Raw genomic sequence first — 18,715 nt, forward strand, 5'->3', positions numbered from 1 at the left:
ACTATGGAATGCAGTTCGTGACACTGTACAGGAGACAGGGATCAAGACCATCCCCATGGAAAAGAAATGCAAAAAAGCAAAATGGCTGTCTGGGGAGGCCTTACAAATAGCTGTGAAAAGAGAAGCAAAAAGCAAAGGAGAAAAGGAAAGATATAAACATCTGAATGCAGAGTTCCAAAGAATAGCAAGAAGAGATAAGAAAGCCTTCTTCAGAAGAAATAGAGGAAAACAACAGAATGGGAAAGACTAGGGACCTCTTCAAGAAAATCAGAGATACCAAAGGAACATTTCATGCAAAGATGGGCTCAATAAAGGACAGAAATAGTATGGACCTAACAGAAGCAGAAGATATTAAGAAGAGATGGCAAGAATACACAGAAGAACTATACAAAAAAGATCTTCATGACCCAGATAATCACGATGGTGTGATCACTGACCTAGAGCCAGACATCCTGGAATGTGAAGTCAAGTGGGTCTTAGAAAGCATCACTACGAACAAAGCTAGTGGAGGTGATGGAATTCCAATTGAGCTATTTCAAATCCTGAAAGATGATGCTGTGAAAGTGCTGCACTCAATATGCCAGCAAATTTGGAAAACTCAGCAGTGGCCACAGGACTGGAAAAGGTCAGTTTTCATGCCAATCCCAAAGAAAGGCAATGCCAAAGAATGCTAAAACTACCACACAATTGCACTCATCTCACACACTAGTAAAGTAATGCTCAAAATTCTCCAAGCCAGGCTTCAGCAATATGTGAACCATGAAGTTCCTGATGTTCAAGCTGGTTTTAGAAAAGGCAGAGGAACCAGAGATCAAATTACCAACATCCGCTGGATCATGGAAAAAGCAAGAGAGTTCCAGAAAAACATCTATTTCTGCTTTATTGACTATGCCAAAGCCTTTGACTGTGTGGATCACAATAAACTGTGGGAAATTCTGAAAGAGATGGGAATACCAGACCACCTGATCTGCCTCTTGAGAAATTTGTATGCAGGTCAGGAGGCAACAGTTAGAACTGGACATGGAACAACAGACTGGTTCCAAATAGGGAAAGGAGTTCGTCAAGGCTGTATATTGTCACGCTGTTTATTTAACTTCTATGCAGAGTACATCATGAGAAACGCTGGACTGGAAGAAACACAAGCTGGAATTAAGATTGCCAGGAGAAATATCAATAACCTCAGATATGCAGATGACACCACCCTTATGGCAGAAAGTGAAGAGGAACTCAAAAGCCTCTTGATGAAAGTGAAAGTGGAGAGTGAAAAAGTTGGCTTAAAGCTCAACGTTCAGAAAACTAAGATCATGGCATCCGGTCCCACCACTTCATGGGAAATAGATGGGGAAACAGTGGAAACAGTGTCAGACTTTATTTTTCTGGGCTCCAAAATCACTGCAGATGGTGATTGCAGCCATGAAATTAAAAGACGCTTACTCCTTGGAAGGAAAGTTACGACCAACCTAGATAGCATATTCAAAAGCAGAGACATTACTTTGCCAACAAAGGTTCGTCTAGTCAAGGCTATGGTTTTTCCTGTGGTCATGTATGGATGTGAGAGCTGGACTGTGCAGAAGGCTGAGTGCCAAAGAATTGATGCTTTTGAACTGTGGTGTTGGAGAAGACCCTTGGACTGCAAGGAGATCCAACCAGTCCATTCTGAAGGAGATCAGCCCTGGGATTTCTTTGGAGGGAATGATGCTAAAGCTGAAACTCCAGTACTTTGGCCACCTCATGTGAAGAGTTGACTCACTGGAAAAGACTCATGCTGGGAGGGATTGGGGGCAGGAGGAAAAGGGGACGACAGAGGATGAGATGGCTGGATGGCATCACTGACTCGATGGACGTGAGTCTGGGTGAACTCCGGGAGTTGGTGATGAACAGAGAGGCCTGGAGTGCTGCGATTCATGGGGTCGCAAAGAGTCGGACATGACTGAGCGACTGATCTGATCTGATCTGCTTAAAAGAATTCAGTACCTTTTTCCACCAGGGTTCAGTGGGCCCCCATGACCCGGACACTGAGCACATCGCCTTCACCCCATAATCCAGGAATATCAATGACATTAGTATTCTTTTATTTTTTTTTTTGAGAATAAAATCACTTCATTTATTTCCAAAAGTGTAGAGGTGGGAAAGCAACATGATAAAAATTAAGTTCAGCTCCCTATGGATCCATTCTGTCTCAGGGGAGGGACAGTGGCTCTTTGGGCCAGTGTGTTCTCAGTGGGAGGGCTTCAGGTGGTTGGATCCGTCGTTGCCATGGCAACCCTCAGGTCCATCACCAGCCAGAGCTGGTCCCTCCTGCCCTGCCCTCCCCTGGAGTTATCTATGGGTTAATGGGTTAATTTCCAGATGCAGCAGCTCTGGATCCTCCCAGTGGCTCCCAGGTTCCCCACCCTCTCACTTTCCTGTCCCCTCAGCTGTCTGGCCTTCAGCCCCAACCCCTCCTTGTCCCATTGGGTACCCCCACCACCACCAAGTCCCTGGCTTCTCGGGGTCACCCTCCTCTGGAACTCCTTCCTTCTGTCTGCTGACAGTCAGGCCATGGAGGTCTCAGTGACTGAGCCCAGCTCAGCCCACTGTGGGGCCTGGGGAGGCTGCAGAGGGGTGGGGGTGGGAACAGGCAGATCGTCCCAAGGCCCAGTCCCACTGCCACCCCCAGCAGAACGCATCCTGTAGCAAAAGGTTAAAAAACGAGTAAAAGAAACAAGAGCGTGATAGACCGGGAAAGAGCATGTCCACGCGGGCAGCCCCAACATAGGGAGGGGCTGTGACAGGCTTCTGGGCTCCAGTGCCCACTTGCAGCCTGTAGGGCCTAACTCCATACCAGCCAAGTGGCCAGGGACTGGCTGGCACTGCCTGGCAGTAACGGAGCACTACTAGGGGAGAGTCCAAATCCTCTAGAATCTTGGATCTCCCAACCAGAACAAACATCTGAACCTACAGGCCTGGCCATTGCTTCCGCTGAGCTCATCTGTGGCCCCACCCCTGGATCCAAGGTCACAGGCTCTGGACTTGGGAAGTGGCGGGATGGAACTGCTGGAGCCCTGGGTCAGAGGGCTCTGGTGGGGCCAGGATGTTTCCCTGGGCTCAGAGGCCTGAGCTGGCTGCAACACAGCCGAAGGGAGCCTGGCATCAGGGCCAGGGCCCTGGACATCTGAAGAGAAAGTGGGGCCTGGAGGAGCGCCCCCTGTACCGAGCCGGTGGTGGGAAGGAGACCCGGGGAATCAAGCACATCAACTCACAGAAGGGCAGAGGGTGGGTGGCTGTCCGAGGGGGTGGGGCCGACCTGCAGGCTCACGGAGCTGTCCCACCTGCCGGGTGGGACCCAGCCCTGAGGACCTCAAGAGCAGGTGAGGGAGAAAAAGAGGGTGGTGTGTGGCCTGGAGGCCAGGCTGCAGGGGGCTCATAGGCTGCACCTGTGCACATCTGGTCTGGCAGATGCTTAAGGACAGAGGGTGGAGGTGGGGCTGACTGGCCGGGGCCCAGGAGGGAGGGTGTCAGAGGGAGGTGTGAAAGCCTTGAAACCAGACAGCGAGAGAGGACAGACCAAGCCTGAAGTCTGTGAGCCACGCGCCACAGCCTCCGGACGCCTCTCTGAACAAAACCCCACCCTCCCCTTCGCCGCCATTCCCACCTGCTCCTCCCCCACTGTCCCCCGTGAGCGCCCCGAGGGCTGCAGCTTCATTTGTGGAGGTAGGCGTCCAGACACAGCTATCCAGACTTCCTCAGGGACCCGATGATATCTTGCAGGGCCCGGAGCAGCAGCTTCTCCAGGTACTCAGTGCCGTGCTTGGCGCACAGGAACCTCACCAGGGGGGCGACCTTGGGCAGATTGTGCCAGGGCATGGTGGGGAAAAGATGGTGCTCGATCTGGAAGTTGAGGTGCCCAATGAACCAGTCGTTGAAGAAGGACTGCTCCACGTTGCAGGTGGCTGCCAGCTGGCTGCTGAACCAGTCGCAGTAGGGCTCTCGGTCAATCTCCATGACGATGTGATTCATCTGTGTGATCCACACAAACCAGTGGCTCTCCAGGAACCTGATGAGGTTGAGGAAAAGGATGGCTCCCAGGACACCACAGAAAGGGATGTAGCTGATGAAGAAACGGGTATAGTAACTGATGACCCAGGCCAAGTCTACCCAGTCCTTGTGAACGATCACGGTCATGATCATATGGTACTGGAAGTACAAAGGGATGAGCAGCGGAGGCCCAATCAGGAAGAAGTACTCATGCTGGTGGTTGTAAGGCAGGTATTTCAGCTTCTTCATGCTGTACTCAGTGGGCTGCCACTCGCCCAGGACACACACATGCAGCAAGTTCACATCCAGATCCTTGTTGAAGACGTTGGGTTTGGCGTGGTGCTGGAAGTGGCAATGGTTCCACCAGTTAGCAGAGCCACCCTTTAAGTGACCGATGATGAACTTCTGTACGATATGGTTCCACATGGACTTCTTGTAAACAGAGAGGTGGCCGTAATCGTGTTGCAGCCATCCAGCCTGGACCTGAGAGGTAGCAAGGACAACTGCCGTAATGACGGTTGGAATCCAGCTATTGCCAAAGTAGAAGACAGTGAACCAGGCGATGCTCTCCATGGCGATAATGTGGGCCAGGTGGAGAAGGAAGAAGAGCTGGTTACTCTTGAACAGGTTCATGTCCTCAGCGGTCTTCCTTAGGGCCTGGAAGTCCTCGATGATCTGGGAATTCTTGCCGTGGTCCTGGTTCCTCAGGGGCCAGCTCTCCAATCAATAGGGGCTTCATGAACTCAGGCACAAAACCGAGGTTGCGGTGGAAGGCCAGGAAGGCGTCTGTAGCATCTTCCCCGGCGTAGTGCCCGATGACCCGCTGGCCCCCCAGGTGCCGGCTGGACCATTTGGTGATGTTGTAGACCTTGCGATCGATGACCAGCCACCTGTCCGGTGCGCAGGTTGTGCTTCTGAATCTCCTCCCAGAGGAAGGTAGGCATCGGTGCCTCAAGCTTGGTGGCCCCCTCGCCCTGGTTACCCCACTTCCCCATGCTGCCTGCTGACCGGGTGCGGTGAGTGCAGTCCGCTTTAGGCTTTTGTCTTCTCCTCCTCCTCCTCCCACGACATCCCCTCCCCCAGCCTCCTTGCCTCGGCTCCGGAGTATCCATCCCTGCCTTTCTTCTCCGCTTCCAAGTGCCCCCAAGTGGTCCCCTCTGTCCGCGCCCCACCTCCACCACCCCCCCTCCCCGCCCACAGCTTGCAGTGGACTTTTGCCTCCAAAGAAAACTCCCGGGTAGCTCAGGGCCTCAAAGCCTCCTCTGCCCGCCCCTCCGGCTCCCCCGACTAGCCCAGGGCTCCGCATCCTCCCGCGTTCCCCTCCGCCTGGGTTTCCACAGTGATCAGCAGAGCGACTGCACCAATCCGGGCGCGTTGCCCCTCCTGCCTTTGGCCCAGGCGGATCTTTCGAAGGCCAGCGGGCTGGGGCAGCGGTTCCCGGGTCCCTGGCCACGCGGAGTCCAGAGGGCCCGGGAGGCCGGTTACGTGTCCGAATTCCTTCCTCCCCCGACTCCAGCCGGGGGCGCCCGAGGAGATCCCAAGGGAGCCAGGCGGGCAAGAGGGGGCGGCGGTTGGGGTTCCCGGCGCTTACGCGCACGCCGGCGACCCGCTCTCCTGGATGTGCACCTGATGCCCGCACAAAGAGGGCCGCGCGGCTCCTTGTGTTTTGCGGTGGGGCAGTATTCTTTTTTTATAACTCTTAGACAGGTATCACATCATCTGTTTTTTAAAATATTTACTGTGGCTGTGTTGGGTCTTAGTTTGGCACACAGGATCTTCACTGCAGTACAAGGGTTATCTAGTGTGGCATGCAGGCTTAGTTGCCCTGGGGCATATGAGATCCTAGTTCCCAGGCCAGGGATCAAACCTGCATCCCCTGCATTGGAAGACAGATTCTTAACCACTGGACCACCAGGGAAGTCCCCTACGTTAGTACTCTGTTATGTCACTTTTTCTTGTCTATGTACATGCTGTTCAATAGCTTGTCTACCCAACAAATAAGTATTAAGTCATTCTTCAAAATCTGACTCAGCACCTCTCCTGTAAGAGAATTTGGAGGAGATACCTTCAGTTGGTACCACAAAAATGTGCCTTCAACAAACCATGCCCTTTTTTTATCAATAAAGACTCTTCATTTGAAAGGCAGCTCTTGGCTTATTCCCAAGCCCTGGTAGAGGGTGAAAGCCTAGACCATGTAGCATCAAGTGATATTGCAATTTTGAGCTATCATGAATTAGTTGTTTATCTGATCCACCAAATTACAAAGTTGACTATATACAGCAGCATTCCATCATAAATTAGAAATTGTAGAATTGTAGGGACTTCCCTGGTGGTCCAGGGGCTAAGACTCCAAGCTCCCAATGCAGGGGGCCTGGGTTTGGTCCCAGGGAACTAGATCCCACATGCTGCAACTAAGAGTTCACATGCCGCAAATGAAGAACTCAGGAGCTGCAAATAAAACCTGGTACACAAATAAACCAACTAGAAAGTCTACAATACAGATCAGACTCAGCAATGTCTGGAAAGGACATCTCTCCCCCCAATCCCAAGGGGTCACTGGGAGTTTCTTGTGATCAGTTAAGAGAGGAGAAAAATGCCTAGTCCTGCTAAAAAATAAATCTCCACCATATGCCTTTCAGGTCACCCCTGCAAAACAGTGGCTAGTGTAAACCCTCCCCACAAGAAAAGCTTTGGGTTGTTTGCTTTGTGAAAAAGGAAAAGCCACTGAGATCTAGATCGACACTGACTCATGGGCAAGACCTAATAGTGCTGGCTGGCTAGTCACAGACTTGCAATCAAAATTGGGAAATGGATGGTGAAGGTGAGCGGGGGAGAGATATGTGGTTGGACTCAGAATGCACATGAGGTATGAAGACATTCACCACAAGGATCACTTTGAAGGAGGCTCTCAATCAGGTAGACAAAATGACCTATTTAATTTCTGACAGTAGCCTCTTTCCTTAGCCTCTTCAGTGTTTGCTCAGTGGGTCCATGCAAAGAGTGGTTATGGGGGACCTCCCTGGTGGTCCAGTGGTTAAGACTTTGCCTTCCAGTGGAAGGGGTGTGGGTTGGATCCCTGGTCAGGGAGCTAAGGTCCTACATGCCTTTTGGCCAAAAAATCAAAGCAAAAAACAGAAGTAATATTGTAACAAACTCAATAAAGACTTTAAAAATGATCCCCATCAAAAAAGTCTTAAAAAAAATAGTGGCTACAGTAACAGGGATAAAGGCTAGGCATCAGCTTATCAAAGCTCATCCAGCTACCATATCTGCTGAGTGTTCAGCATGCCAACAGTAGAAGCCAACACCAAACTCCTGATATAAAATGATCTCCCCCCCCAAAATTAAACATATAAAATGACTCTCCCAGAGGTCCAGCCAGTCACCTGGACTTACACTGGCCTTCCTCCGTGATGGAAGGGGTGAAATTTGTCCCCACACCTTAGACTCATATTCTGGATATACGTTTGTCTTCTCTGCCTAAAGTGCTTTTTCCAGCCCCTCCATGTGGACTTACAGAATGCTCTAACTATTGCCAGTGGTGTCCCACTCACATGCTCCATCCAGAGGAAATATTTTAAGGCAAAAAAAGAATAGTAAGGGTCGTGTGTATATATAATTGATTGGTCTTTCCCTCCAAAGGTAACTGGCTTGATAAAACAATAAAATGGCCTGTTTAAATATTATCTACTGCACTAAGAGACCACTGGGAAATACTATGAGGTTGGGATGCCACCCTATAGAATACAATATATGCCTTAACTACAACATGGTTCTATGTCCTCCAGAGCCAGAGTTCATGGGTTCAGGAACCAAAGGGAGAAGGTAAACGTACTCCCTCTCACTGTTATCTAGTGAATTTTTTCATCTTCCTTGCAACTCAAAGAAATTTTGTTTCCTATCAACGTGACTTTGAGCTCAGTGGATTTAGACATTTTAGTGGCCAGGGGAAACACAGTCACTGTTCTGATGAATCCTGAGGCTGACCTCTGACCTTTCTGAAATTCTCATGCTGCTGAGTTGACAGAGGAAAAAGGTTTCTCTACTGGCCAGGGAAATTGATCCCAATTACCAGGAGGAAATTGGATTGCTGCTATATAACAGAGGTATGAAGGACTCTATGTGAAAGACTAGAGCACCTCCTAGAACTCTGGTCAATGGAAAACTGACCAATAGCCTTGACCAATGAAAAATTGCAGCAACTCAATTAAGACAGACATCCAAGGATGCAAATCCCATGGGAATGAAGGTTTGGACCACCTCACTAGGAAAAGCACACTATCTGGGTGAGACGTTAACAGAGGAAGCCTTGGCTTTTTGTTCAGGATTGGCTCCTAAACAAAAGCAATAATGGCTACCAGTTAACTCTTGGGGCAATCTACAGAAGTATTAATATTAATAGAAAACATAGCAGCAATACTTTATATTATTTTTCCCTTTCTCCCCCACATCCTCATGATTTTACAGGAAGAACGCTGGTGATTGCTAACATTTTCAGCTGAGAGTACAACCAAATTGATGACATACGAATCAATGATTAACTGATGGGACAATGTTTCCTCTGTTGGGACACAAACACTTACCTGAGTGAAGGACAAGAGTGGATACACAGGGAGGTAGAGAAATGGACTATGCCCCCCGCCCAGACCTAGTCTCCCCTCTCCTCCACCCTGGTCTCTGCTGACCTCTAAGAACCACAAGAACCACATCAGTGAACTTCCTTGCCTCCCGATGTCTGGTTGAGGAATATCAGGAGATCAGAGGACAGAAGTAGAGTGAGATGAGATGTTTATTCTCTCTACCCATTTAGTCCCTACCTGTATCACCCATCTAAGATTTCAGCTCCATCCAGGAACCCTGACTGTCTCTTTTTCTCTAGATTCCAGTAACTGCTTCCTTCCATGGACCCTTCTGAAGCCCTGCACTCTCCCTTACGGGCACCCTACCCATGGCCTGTAAAGATCTCATTATTGTTGTTGCTGTCATTTAGTCACTGAGTCATTGGATAAGGAAATGGCAACCCACTCCAGTGTTTTTGCCTGGAGAATCCCAGGGACAGGGGAGCCTGGTGGGCTGCGGTCTATCGGGTCGCACAGAGTCGGACACGACTAAAGCGACTTAGCAGCAGTAGCAGCAGCAGCAGCAGTCACTGAGTCATGTCTGACTCTTTGGCAACCCCATGGACTGTAGCCTACCAGGCTCCTCTGTCCTTGGGATTCTCTAGGCAAAAATACTGGAGCAGGTTGCCATTTCCTTCTCCAGGGGATCTTCCCGACCCAGGGATTAAACCTGTGTCTCCTGCACTGGCAGGTGGATTCTTTACCACTATTGGGTCCTCTTCAGTTTACTCAATGGCTATGCCTTCTGTTTGCTACTGTGACACTGACACAAGCCTCTTTCTCACCCACTATATGAATTCCTTGAGGAAAGGGGCTGAAATCCAGTCTACACAGAGTTGGCACAGAGCTATGTGAGATGAAAATATCTCCTGTGTATTAATAAACAAGAAATGTCACAGCCATCAGCGATTTCTAGCCTCCAAATGTGAATGAGGGCTTCCAAAACTATAATTCAGGGGGTGCTGCCACCCGCCAAGGTGATTGCTGAGGAGCTGGGGGAATCAAGAAGGGTGGACAAGGAAACAGGGTTGGCCCCGAGAGCTGAGGTGCACGTGAAAGGAATGAGCTCAGTGAGCCCAGAGGCTTGCATCTTCCATACTTCCAGTGCTAAATTCTCTTTGATGTTCAGACTGCCTGCTCCCTTTGTTGCAAAGGGAGCCTGACCTCTCCTCCTGCCTCCTTAGAGCAATTTTCTCAGAGCTACTGAGATGCTGTCTCCTAGGCTTGGAGTCCTAAACATTCCCACCAAATAAAATGACTCTCTCCTTTCAGGTTGTGACTGTATTTTTTAGCCCACAGCTGTCTCAGCCTGACCCAGAGAAGGGCTACCTTTTACAGACTTAGTCCAGCCAGTGAGGTACCTCTTGATAATATGCACAAAGAGATGGTAATTCCCCACAGGTGGTCTTGTGTAAGAAAAAGAAATGACCTAAGCAATTTGGGGCAGTAAGAAAATATGTTTATAACAGCTTGGGGACAGAAATAAAGACTTCAGCTAAAGGATATCTCATGATTACATTTATCATGAGATAAAAGCATTGCTATTTGGTTTTTATATGATATTTACAATGTTTTAATATAAGAACAAGACAGGGTATTTTTAGACAAGGCTACATAACCCCAGACAAATCATAATAGGATCTTTGTTTTTTTAACTCCAGGCCAATTAGTTGAGGGCTAATTTAGCAATGAAAGATGCTTCCAAATACTTAACACATGACTCAGCTGTATAAATAAGTGGTGGCAAATGAAGCTGAACAAATTTCTCATATGTTCTGATTTGGCCACTGGTGCACACACACACAGATTTATACAAAGCTTGAGTTCTCTCCATAAAGAAGAAAAAAGTCCAAAGCCAATAAATTTTTTTAGGTTACTTTGCTTTATTTGGTATATCTAGATTCATTTCAAATAGCTGTAGGAAATACTGAATCCGATTTTGCAATGATAATTTAAGCAAAACCAAATGCTCTAGTATAAGCATCTGTGAGACTCTCGGGTCCTTAGTAAAACTATAGGGTTTGAGGTTCAACGAAAGGAGGATTGGTGAGCATTCATAAAAAAGGCGTTTAAGATTTCTATGGCAAAGTGGATTAGCCAATAGAGAATTCACACATTTTTATGGTTGTATCTGACCAGTCCTATTGGCAAACAAATAAGGCACTTTTGTTACTACTCTGCCATCCTGGGTAAATTCAAACCACACCTGTTTAGAAGGGTGCCTAGAAAATTTCTACAAGTTTTTACCTGCGTCTCCTCATTCAGAGTAAGCAAGAATGTGTTTCTATATCATATTTGTATCTCAGGTTTCAAAGCAGGGGAGTAGTGAGTTTGCTATTTTATGGGTCACTTCGTGGAGTGAATGTCTTCTTTTACATTCTCTTCTGCCTTTTCCCTTCCTTGTATAAAGGAAACAACACTGTTTTAAGTCAGGCTGTTTGATTCAAATTCTATTAATAATATTCCCTTGATTTTAACTATGTTTTAATGCTAAGATGCTCAGTTTCCCCATTTATAAAATTGGGGTAAGAATAACTGTTTCACACAGTTGTTATCATGTATATAAAAAATGCATAGAAAGTATCTATTTCAACACCAGGTATTTAGTAAGTGGAAGCAGCATCATTATCCATGTTATTATTATTACAAGTACCCCATCAGGACTTCTAAGATACTAACATGATTTTGAGAACCTGCAGTATTTAGGAAAGCAATTATTCAAAATTATTCAGGAAGGCAGGATGAATCACTAGTAAGTCAGTTGTATTTTATTCATTGACATGTACCTGATGATGGTAAGACAGGCTTCTTCTCCAAGCCTTTCTACCATATAAAATGTCTGTATAATGTCTGTCTAAGTAGAATTAGTTTTGAACGGCAATCAGAGAGCCAGTGGAGGTGAGAGTTTAGGTGAGGTCTGCAAAGTCTAAGATACTCCCAGAGTACTCAGAATTCAGAAATGAGTTTTTCATTTGTCAGCGTTGGTCCAGATTTCAGCATCCTCTATGAGCAATTAACAGCTTTAGCTATTGACATTTTAATATAAAACCTCCATGAAATGATTTTTGCCATTTTTTTTGCTATAATTGTTGCCATTGTTCATTTAGCCAGCATCTATCTCTCTCTGTCTGATAAATAAACAAAATGTTCAAATCACTTGACAGCTATCCATGCAGGTCCTGGATAAATAGTACAATAACAGAGATGCTTTAAGCATGAAACTGTAAATCCTCAAGTTCCAGCCATATTATAATATCAGTGTTGAAATTTTTCACCTAAAGAATTAGAAAACCTTTTACAACGGGATTAATACATCACATCATTTAACATCCAGTTTTTGTCACCTGACCCCGAGACCATATCTAACAACAAATAATTTGCCCCATTCTTTCAAGGTGTCAAATGACTTTTTTCTGTATGACTTTTTTTGAATGATTTGATCTAAGAGAAGTAGCTTAGAAAAGCATTAGGAGTGTCAGGTTTTATAACAAACCATGTGGGTGGAGGGTTTTGTTGGGTTGATTTTTTTTTTGGCTGACAGCAAACAAGTCTATCTGAAAACACATAAGCTCCAGCAGGTGCCCAGAGCTAATTTGGTTTGACACTATTTTTAAAAAGCACTAGCTAAGTTTTATAACAAGTCATAGTGAATGGCTGTATTGTTTCTCTGTCTTCTGCAACCCAGGGACCAGTTTTAAAACAGGACCCTAAGCAGAAGGTCATGAATCTAAAATACCCAGCTTCTTAAATCTTCTCCTAGATCCCTCGAAACAAAATGCTTAGATCCCTCGAAACAAAATGCTTAGAGGTTTACACTTGACTTTGCACTTCACACCTTCCACCACAAAATCGAAATCACTTCACTTCCTGTCAGCAGTTTTCATTTAAATCTAGTGAGTTTCAGCTCTGGCCAGCAAGGATGATGTGAAATGCTTGCCGGCAGCCAGACTCAAGATGGATTTGCCGATCCAACCACCTGCTGAAGGCCATGTGTTTGGCTCCCAGCATTCACAGTGGACACTCATCATGATATTCACTCTCCCTATGGACTCTCACAGCAGACACATCAGTTGGCATCTCCCACTAATACTCCCAGCTTAAACGCCCACTTAGGTGTGGTGTTTGAAGAGCCCTTCAGTTTTAATCTCTCTGATACATGCGTTTAGCCTGGCCTTTCCTCTCTCAAACACAGAAGTCCTATTTGGATTAAGATACAAAGATTGGATTTGGAGAGTTGTTTTTCATTTGTTCTGTCTTTGTCTGTGCAAGCACAGAACTCACTAATTTACTGGCGAGGGTCAAAATATACATTTCTACTATTGAGTTGGTAGGTGCAATGTTAAGAGTCAGTCCAACTTGGATTTGAATTCCAGCAATGTGTCATCTTAGGCAAGCATGTCATCTCCTACAAGACAGAGATAACAGCACCTAGCTCCGAAGATTGTTAAGATTAAATGTGATGATATGTGTAAAATGCCTAACATTAAGTCAGGTTTGTAATAAATGCTCAATAAATTCTAGTGGCTGGAATTTCAGTTTTTAACTTTTTATTTTATACTGAGGTATAGCCAATTAACAATGTTGTGATAGTTTCAAGTGAACAGCGAAGGGACTCAGCCATGCATACACATGCATCTGTCTCCCTGCAACTTCCCCTCCCATCCAGCCTGCCATATAACATCAAGCAGAATTCCAAGTGCTGTACAGTGGACTCCTGTTGGTTATCCATTTTAAATACAGCACTGTGTACCTGTCCATCCCAAACTATCCCTTCCCTCAATTCTCACTCCTGGCAACCATAATTCCTTCTCTTAAGTGTATGAGTCTGTTCCTGATTTGTAAATAAGTTCATTTGTATAATTTCTTTTTAGATTGACTTAAAAAAAAAAAAAAAAAACAGTGAAATAACCCATCTGACTCTCAGATAGCTTTGTAACAGGATAGGGGCAGCCAGTATTAGCCTCCTCTTGCAGACTGGAAAATGGCAGTGCAAAAAGGTGAAGCAATTCTCCCAAAGCCTTACAAGAGGGAAGTAAACTAGACCCTAGATCGTCTAACCCTAAATCCAGTTCTTTTTCTCCAATTGTATTATTTGCAGTTTGACTTTGTTAAACACCCTCTGAATTATTCAGTGGAAACCGACTCTTGATAGTCTCCATTCTCCGCAGACACGATAAACAGAATTGTGAGCCTATGATAGGGACAATGACAAGCCGTTTGAATCATGTCCACCCTGGTCCTGCCAGTGCAGCCAAGGATCAAACTGGGGGAGGACATGGCTGCCTTCCATGCCATCAACTTCAAAAGACTGGGATATTAGGGCCAGAGAGGACTTGGCCTCAAGCCAAGGTTAAGACGTAATGAGTTCAGTGCTGACATTTTGAGGCTGAAGAGACAATAGGACTTGTTGCCTGGTCCACTCCACCTTCATTCAAAAGGCTGGCAGCCCTGGGTGGTGCAGAACGGAGCTACCACGGTTGGCTGTCAGCCTTATACCCCAGACTCCCAGGTCTCAAAAAAGCTGCCCAGTGTCTCATAATTTAAAAAAAAAATTTTTTTTATAATACTCAAATTTTCCTATTTCCCTTGACTTTCACTTTCCAGTCATACTGGACTGTAGACAAATCAAGTATTTAGTAAGGAGCCCGAGGTTCAGACATGATAGCTGGTAAGAGAGGGCACTGAAGGAGCAGCCAGGCCACCTAATGCCTCATCCCGAATTCTTTGCACCACCTCCTGCCTCCTGTCGTAGCCATGGGAACCCAGCCACTCTGCCTCTTGGTCTCCCACTAGGAAGCATAAAGGGGATTCTATAAACATTTGCTGCATGGATGGTACAACAAAGGGATAATGAGGAGCTATGTGTTCCCGTTTCTACACATTCTGCCTCTCTTTTATTGTGCATGAGATGCCCAGCAAACACAGCTGAAATAATCAACTCATTTTTGTCCTGTCACTCCAGTTTGTCATGTTACCACCAGCCAAAGCAGTAATGCCCCAGGTCAACACACCCGGAGCACTCCTGTGGAAGAGATTCTCAACAAGGGAAGGCTGCATAAAACATCCTGAAAGGACAAAGAAAAAACCCACAAAGCTAAAAGACCACAAAATTAATGTACCCCATCTTAGCAGGCACTTCCAGTCTCTTTCTCTGCTGCTGACCTATTGTTGTTTTTGTTTTTTGGTTGCTAAGTCATGTCCAACTCTTTTGTGACCCCATAGACTGCAGCCCACCAGGCTCTTCTGTCCATGGGATTTCCCAGGCAAGGATACTAGAGTTGGGTTGTCATTTCTGTCTCCAAGGGATCTTCCTGACCCAGGGATTGAACCCACAGTGGAAGCCCCCTGCAGTGGAAGCACAGAGTCGTAACCACTGGACCACCAGGGAAGGAAGGCCATGTAAATATAATTATAGAGCACAAAGGTCATGAGACCTTTTGGTCAGCTCAGCTAAGACGTCAGACTCATCAAGTTTGAAAAGCTGGAACATGAAAAAACCTAAGAAAGAAATGATGAGAGGTCTGAAAAAGCAAAAGAGAGACACAGATGGAGAAAGAGAAAAAATGGGTTCAAGGACCATGCCAATGATAACCAATGCTGACAGAGCATGTTCCTGTTAGCATGTCTGTCTAAACTCGAGCCAGGTCAAACAGAATTGCCATTAAGATTCCTTAGATTGCACTGTTACTGTTTATAACAGATTCGTTAATCAGGTTATCAAGGCCCTCTTTTGTCAAAACATCCTCCATCACTCAGATTAGCAGCAGTCTGGTGCTTCACTATTGGACGGCTGGTCACCCAAGCACTTGTTTATAAGATTTCCTGTTTCATTGTGACAAGACAGTGCTCGCTTCGGCAGCACATATACTAAAATTGGAAGGATACAGAGAAGATTAGCATGGCCCCTGCACAAGGATGGCATGCACATTCCTGAAGTCTTTCTTATTTAAATAAAAAAAAAAAAAAACAATGTAACAAGACAGCCTTCCCAAATCAGACCTCCTGTTATCTAATCACATTTCTGTTCCAGATTTCAATCCTCATTCAGGAACACTCAGTGGCAAAAACTTTTATAATGTAAAGACACCTGCAAAATTTGATGGGGAAAAATGTGTGGAACATTTAGAGCCTCGATATGAGTTCTAGGAAACGTCTCTTGTCTTTCTGATCTAATTGAAGGGGATGTTAATCTCTGTATTCAGCCCCACAAAGTGGTCAGTTGGGTAGGTCGTGCTATTTGATATTGTTCTCCAAAACCTCAAATCAACACATTATGTATCTATGGAAATATAAAAGTCTCATGGGTCCCAAGACCTATAAGATGCAATAGAGAATTCTAAAGCAAACAGGTGAGGGATGACAAAATTACCACAGAATGCTAAGAGGAAAAAATATATGGGCTGCTGCTTAATTTATTTTTTTGATGGAGGGCAGCAATCTGTGCTTATGAGAAATCTTAAAACAGTGCTTCTCAACCAATGTCACCACCTCCAGGGGACATTTTGGACATTTGTGGGGTTATTTTATTGTCTCAATGGTAAGAAAACCCCAAAGCCATCCAGTGGATGCAGACCAGAGATGGAAAATGTCCCGAAGTGAGCAGGCTGGTGCCACGGGGCAAAGCACCCTTCTACACCCTATACGACATCGTATACATCCAAGGCTCTCGCCCCACATTCATGTAGGTGAAACCCTATTTACAATCATCTAAATCCTATGCATATGTTTTAGATACCACATCCAACTTCTTCAATGTGTCCTCTCGTGAAGAAGTACCAACGCATTCACATACTGAAATGCATATTACTTTTTTTTATAAATCACTATTCTTCCATCTCTTACATTACAGTTGAAATTATGTATCTGTAGGCTAGATAAATCATCTATAAAATATACTGTAGGACAGTAGAGTGTCGCACATAATCTGGGATAAAATCCGTTTTCATTTTCTGTCTCCATCATTTCATCTACATTTATTAATGACATGACGGAATTGGGAAATTATTTGTAGATGCTAACATGAGTGGCTGCAAATTTACTATCAAACAGGAGATTTATGCAGTTGTAAAGCATCTCCTCACAAACTGTTTAACTGCAAAGAGAAAAATAGTACTTTACAGTGGCAAAGCCTGGCAAACACCACCTTAATCAAATGATCAAGGTTTAGAAAAATATATGTAATATTTGTTTGTGTGTATATATAGAGATATATCAAGAAAGAGAAGCAGAGGAGAGTAAGAAGAGGAGGAAGGGGAAGACAGCAAGAGGAGGAAGCAAAATAAAATGAAATGAAAGGTAAGAACTGAAGTAACAATTTTTAAATAGTTATGATTCTGTGTGTTATATAAACAATTAATGTTAATTTTCTATTTCATAGGTGTAGATAGACTCACGGAAATATCTAAGAAGAGAACAGTGGGAGAAAGCAGTGTGAAGAAAAAGAACAGTACAATGTAATAAGGGTCACAATTTTTAAAGACAAATGGGGGTGTGGACATACATTAACATATGTAACTTTTATCCTGATTTACAAAACTTTCATAAATTCAGTGTGAGATGTGAATATAAGAGAAGCTGATAGAATTTTATACCAAACAATACCAAACAAACAAAAGCAAATCAAACACCTCACTCTAACCCTGTTCAGTCCACCGTACGGATCCTCCCAGCAGTCGCTGACCGCAGCTTTGCATGTGTCCCCAAACTGCAGCAGAGAGCAACAGAGTACGTTCTTTATGTGCCCATAATCATATGCTCCCAAGTACAAAATGTTAAGTCAATGATTAACCTACCAAAGCACTTTTTTGGAAAGATAGTCAGACTTCAAAGATTTCAAAATCTTTCTTGTAACCCCTGATCTGGCCTACATCTTGGGAACAGGGGTACGAGGTACAAGGAGGGGCATTTCCCTTTGTGGGAGCCCACGAACCCCTGCACTGACCAGCTATCCACCCCACCCCAGCCAAGATGGTCAGAGCCCAACGCAGTGAGCACACAGGAAAGGGTTATATCTCCTTTGCAAGCAGTTGTCTTTTTCCTGGCAAACAAGCCAGGTGCCAGAAACTTTACCCAGACGGGGAGGAAAAGAGAGGAGAGGAAGCAGAAGGGGAGGGGGAGGGCATGAAGGAAGAAAATAGAATCATCAGGAAAAAAAAAAAATGAAAGATGAGGTCAAGATGGTTACAGTTTGAAACAACTTCAGAACAGCTACATATTTTTTCAAAGCATTTAAAGCCTCTCAAAGCTCTCAAAAGGTACAAGCCTGCAGGGAGGTGACTTCCCTCAACCTTGAAATCTTTCACTCAGCTGTAGAAAAACAGAAAAGAGATCTCAGACTCAGAAGTTACAGAAGTACATGTGCAAGCACTATTGCTGGTTGGGTTTCATTTCTTTGTCTAAACAGAAACTGTTCTTGCAAGTTACCACCAACCCCAGGGACGCCTTGCTAGTGTACTTCCCAGGGCTTACATCATCCCATGCTTTCATTACACCTGTTTGTTTCTATTTGTCACACATTCCTCTCCCTTTCACCTGAACAACGGAGACACCATTTCCAAGTTCCTTAATTAAATCTTATTTTATCTTGCAACTATCAGGAAAAAAACAAAGTCATCCAGGGTCATCTCTTGAAGGTTGAGAAGCCTGAGCCACCCACCTGCTCCTGCTTGTCAAAATTAAATCTGCCAAGTGCTGAGTTGCTTGAAAATGTCCTGTTAAGTCATTTAAAGACATAGCTCTTCATATATCTAGCAAGGCATAGCCTTAATTTGAGACCTACGCCCTGCCACGATCACAGAACCTCTCCACCAAATGTTTTCTTTTGAAAATACAATAAGTTCCCATCTGAAAATGTTATTATCCATGTTTCATCTTCATATTTCTTATTTCCTTAACAAATAAAGCATTCTTACACCTAATGAACCATGAAATCTTTCTTAATAGAAAAGGATGTTTTTTGAGGAATAACTGGCATAACATTGTCTAGTTTCAGGTGTACAACATAATGATTTAATAATTGTATATATTATTATTTTTATAACAGCCATCCTGATCAGCGTGGGGTAGTGTCTCGAGGAGCT

At 45.0% G+C, this 18,715-nt stretch overlaps 1 long non-coding RNA gene, 1 other non-coding gene and 1 pseudogene across 2 annotated transcripts in view; 1 reads left to right on the top strand and 2 right to left on the bottom strand.

The window, feature by feature from the left end:
* The window catches only part of LOC138990753 (uncharacterized), a 137,791-nt gene that overhangs the window by 98,401 nt on the left and 20,675 nt on the right, over positions 1–18,715 (bottom strand). The gene's annotated exons all lie outside the window — the stretch shown is intronic.
* Positions 3,682–5,012, bottom strand: LOC102266234 (acyl-CoA 6-desaturase-like; annotated as a pseudogene).
* On the top strand, positions 15,480–15,586 carry LOC138990824 (U6 spliceosomal RNA). The gene has a single exon (XR_011466937.1). It is a non-coding gene; the product is annotated as a U6 spliceosomal RNA (small nuclear RNA).

Source organism: Bos mutus, chromosome 14 (assembly GCF_027580195.1).
Source record: "Bos mutus isolate GX-2022 chromosome 14, NWIPB_WYAK_1.1, whole genome shotgun sequence".
NCBI classification, from domain to species: domain Eukaryota; kingdom Metazoa; phylum Chordata; class Mammalia; order Artiodactyla; family Bovidae; genus Bos; species Bos mutus.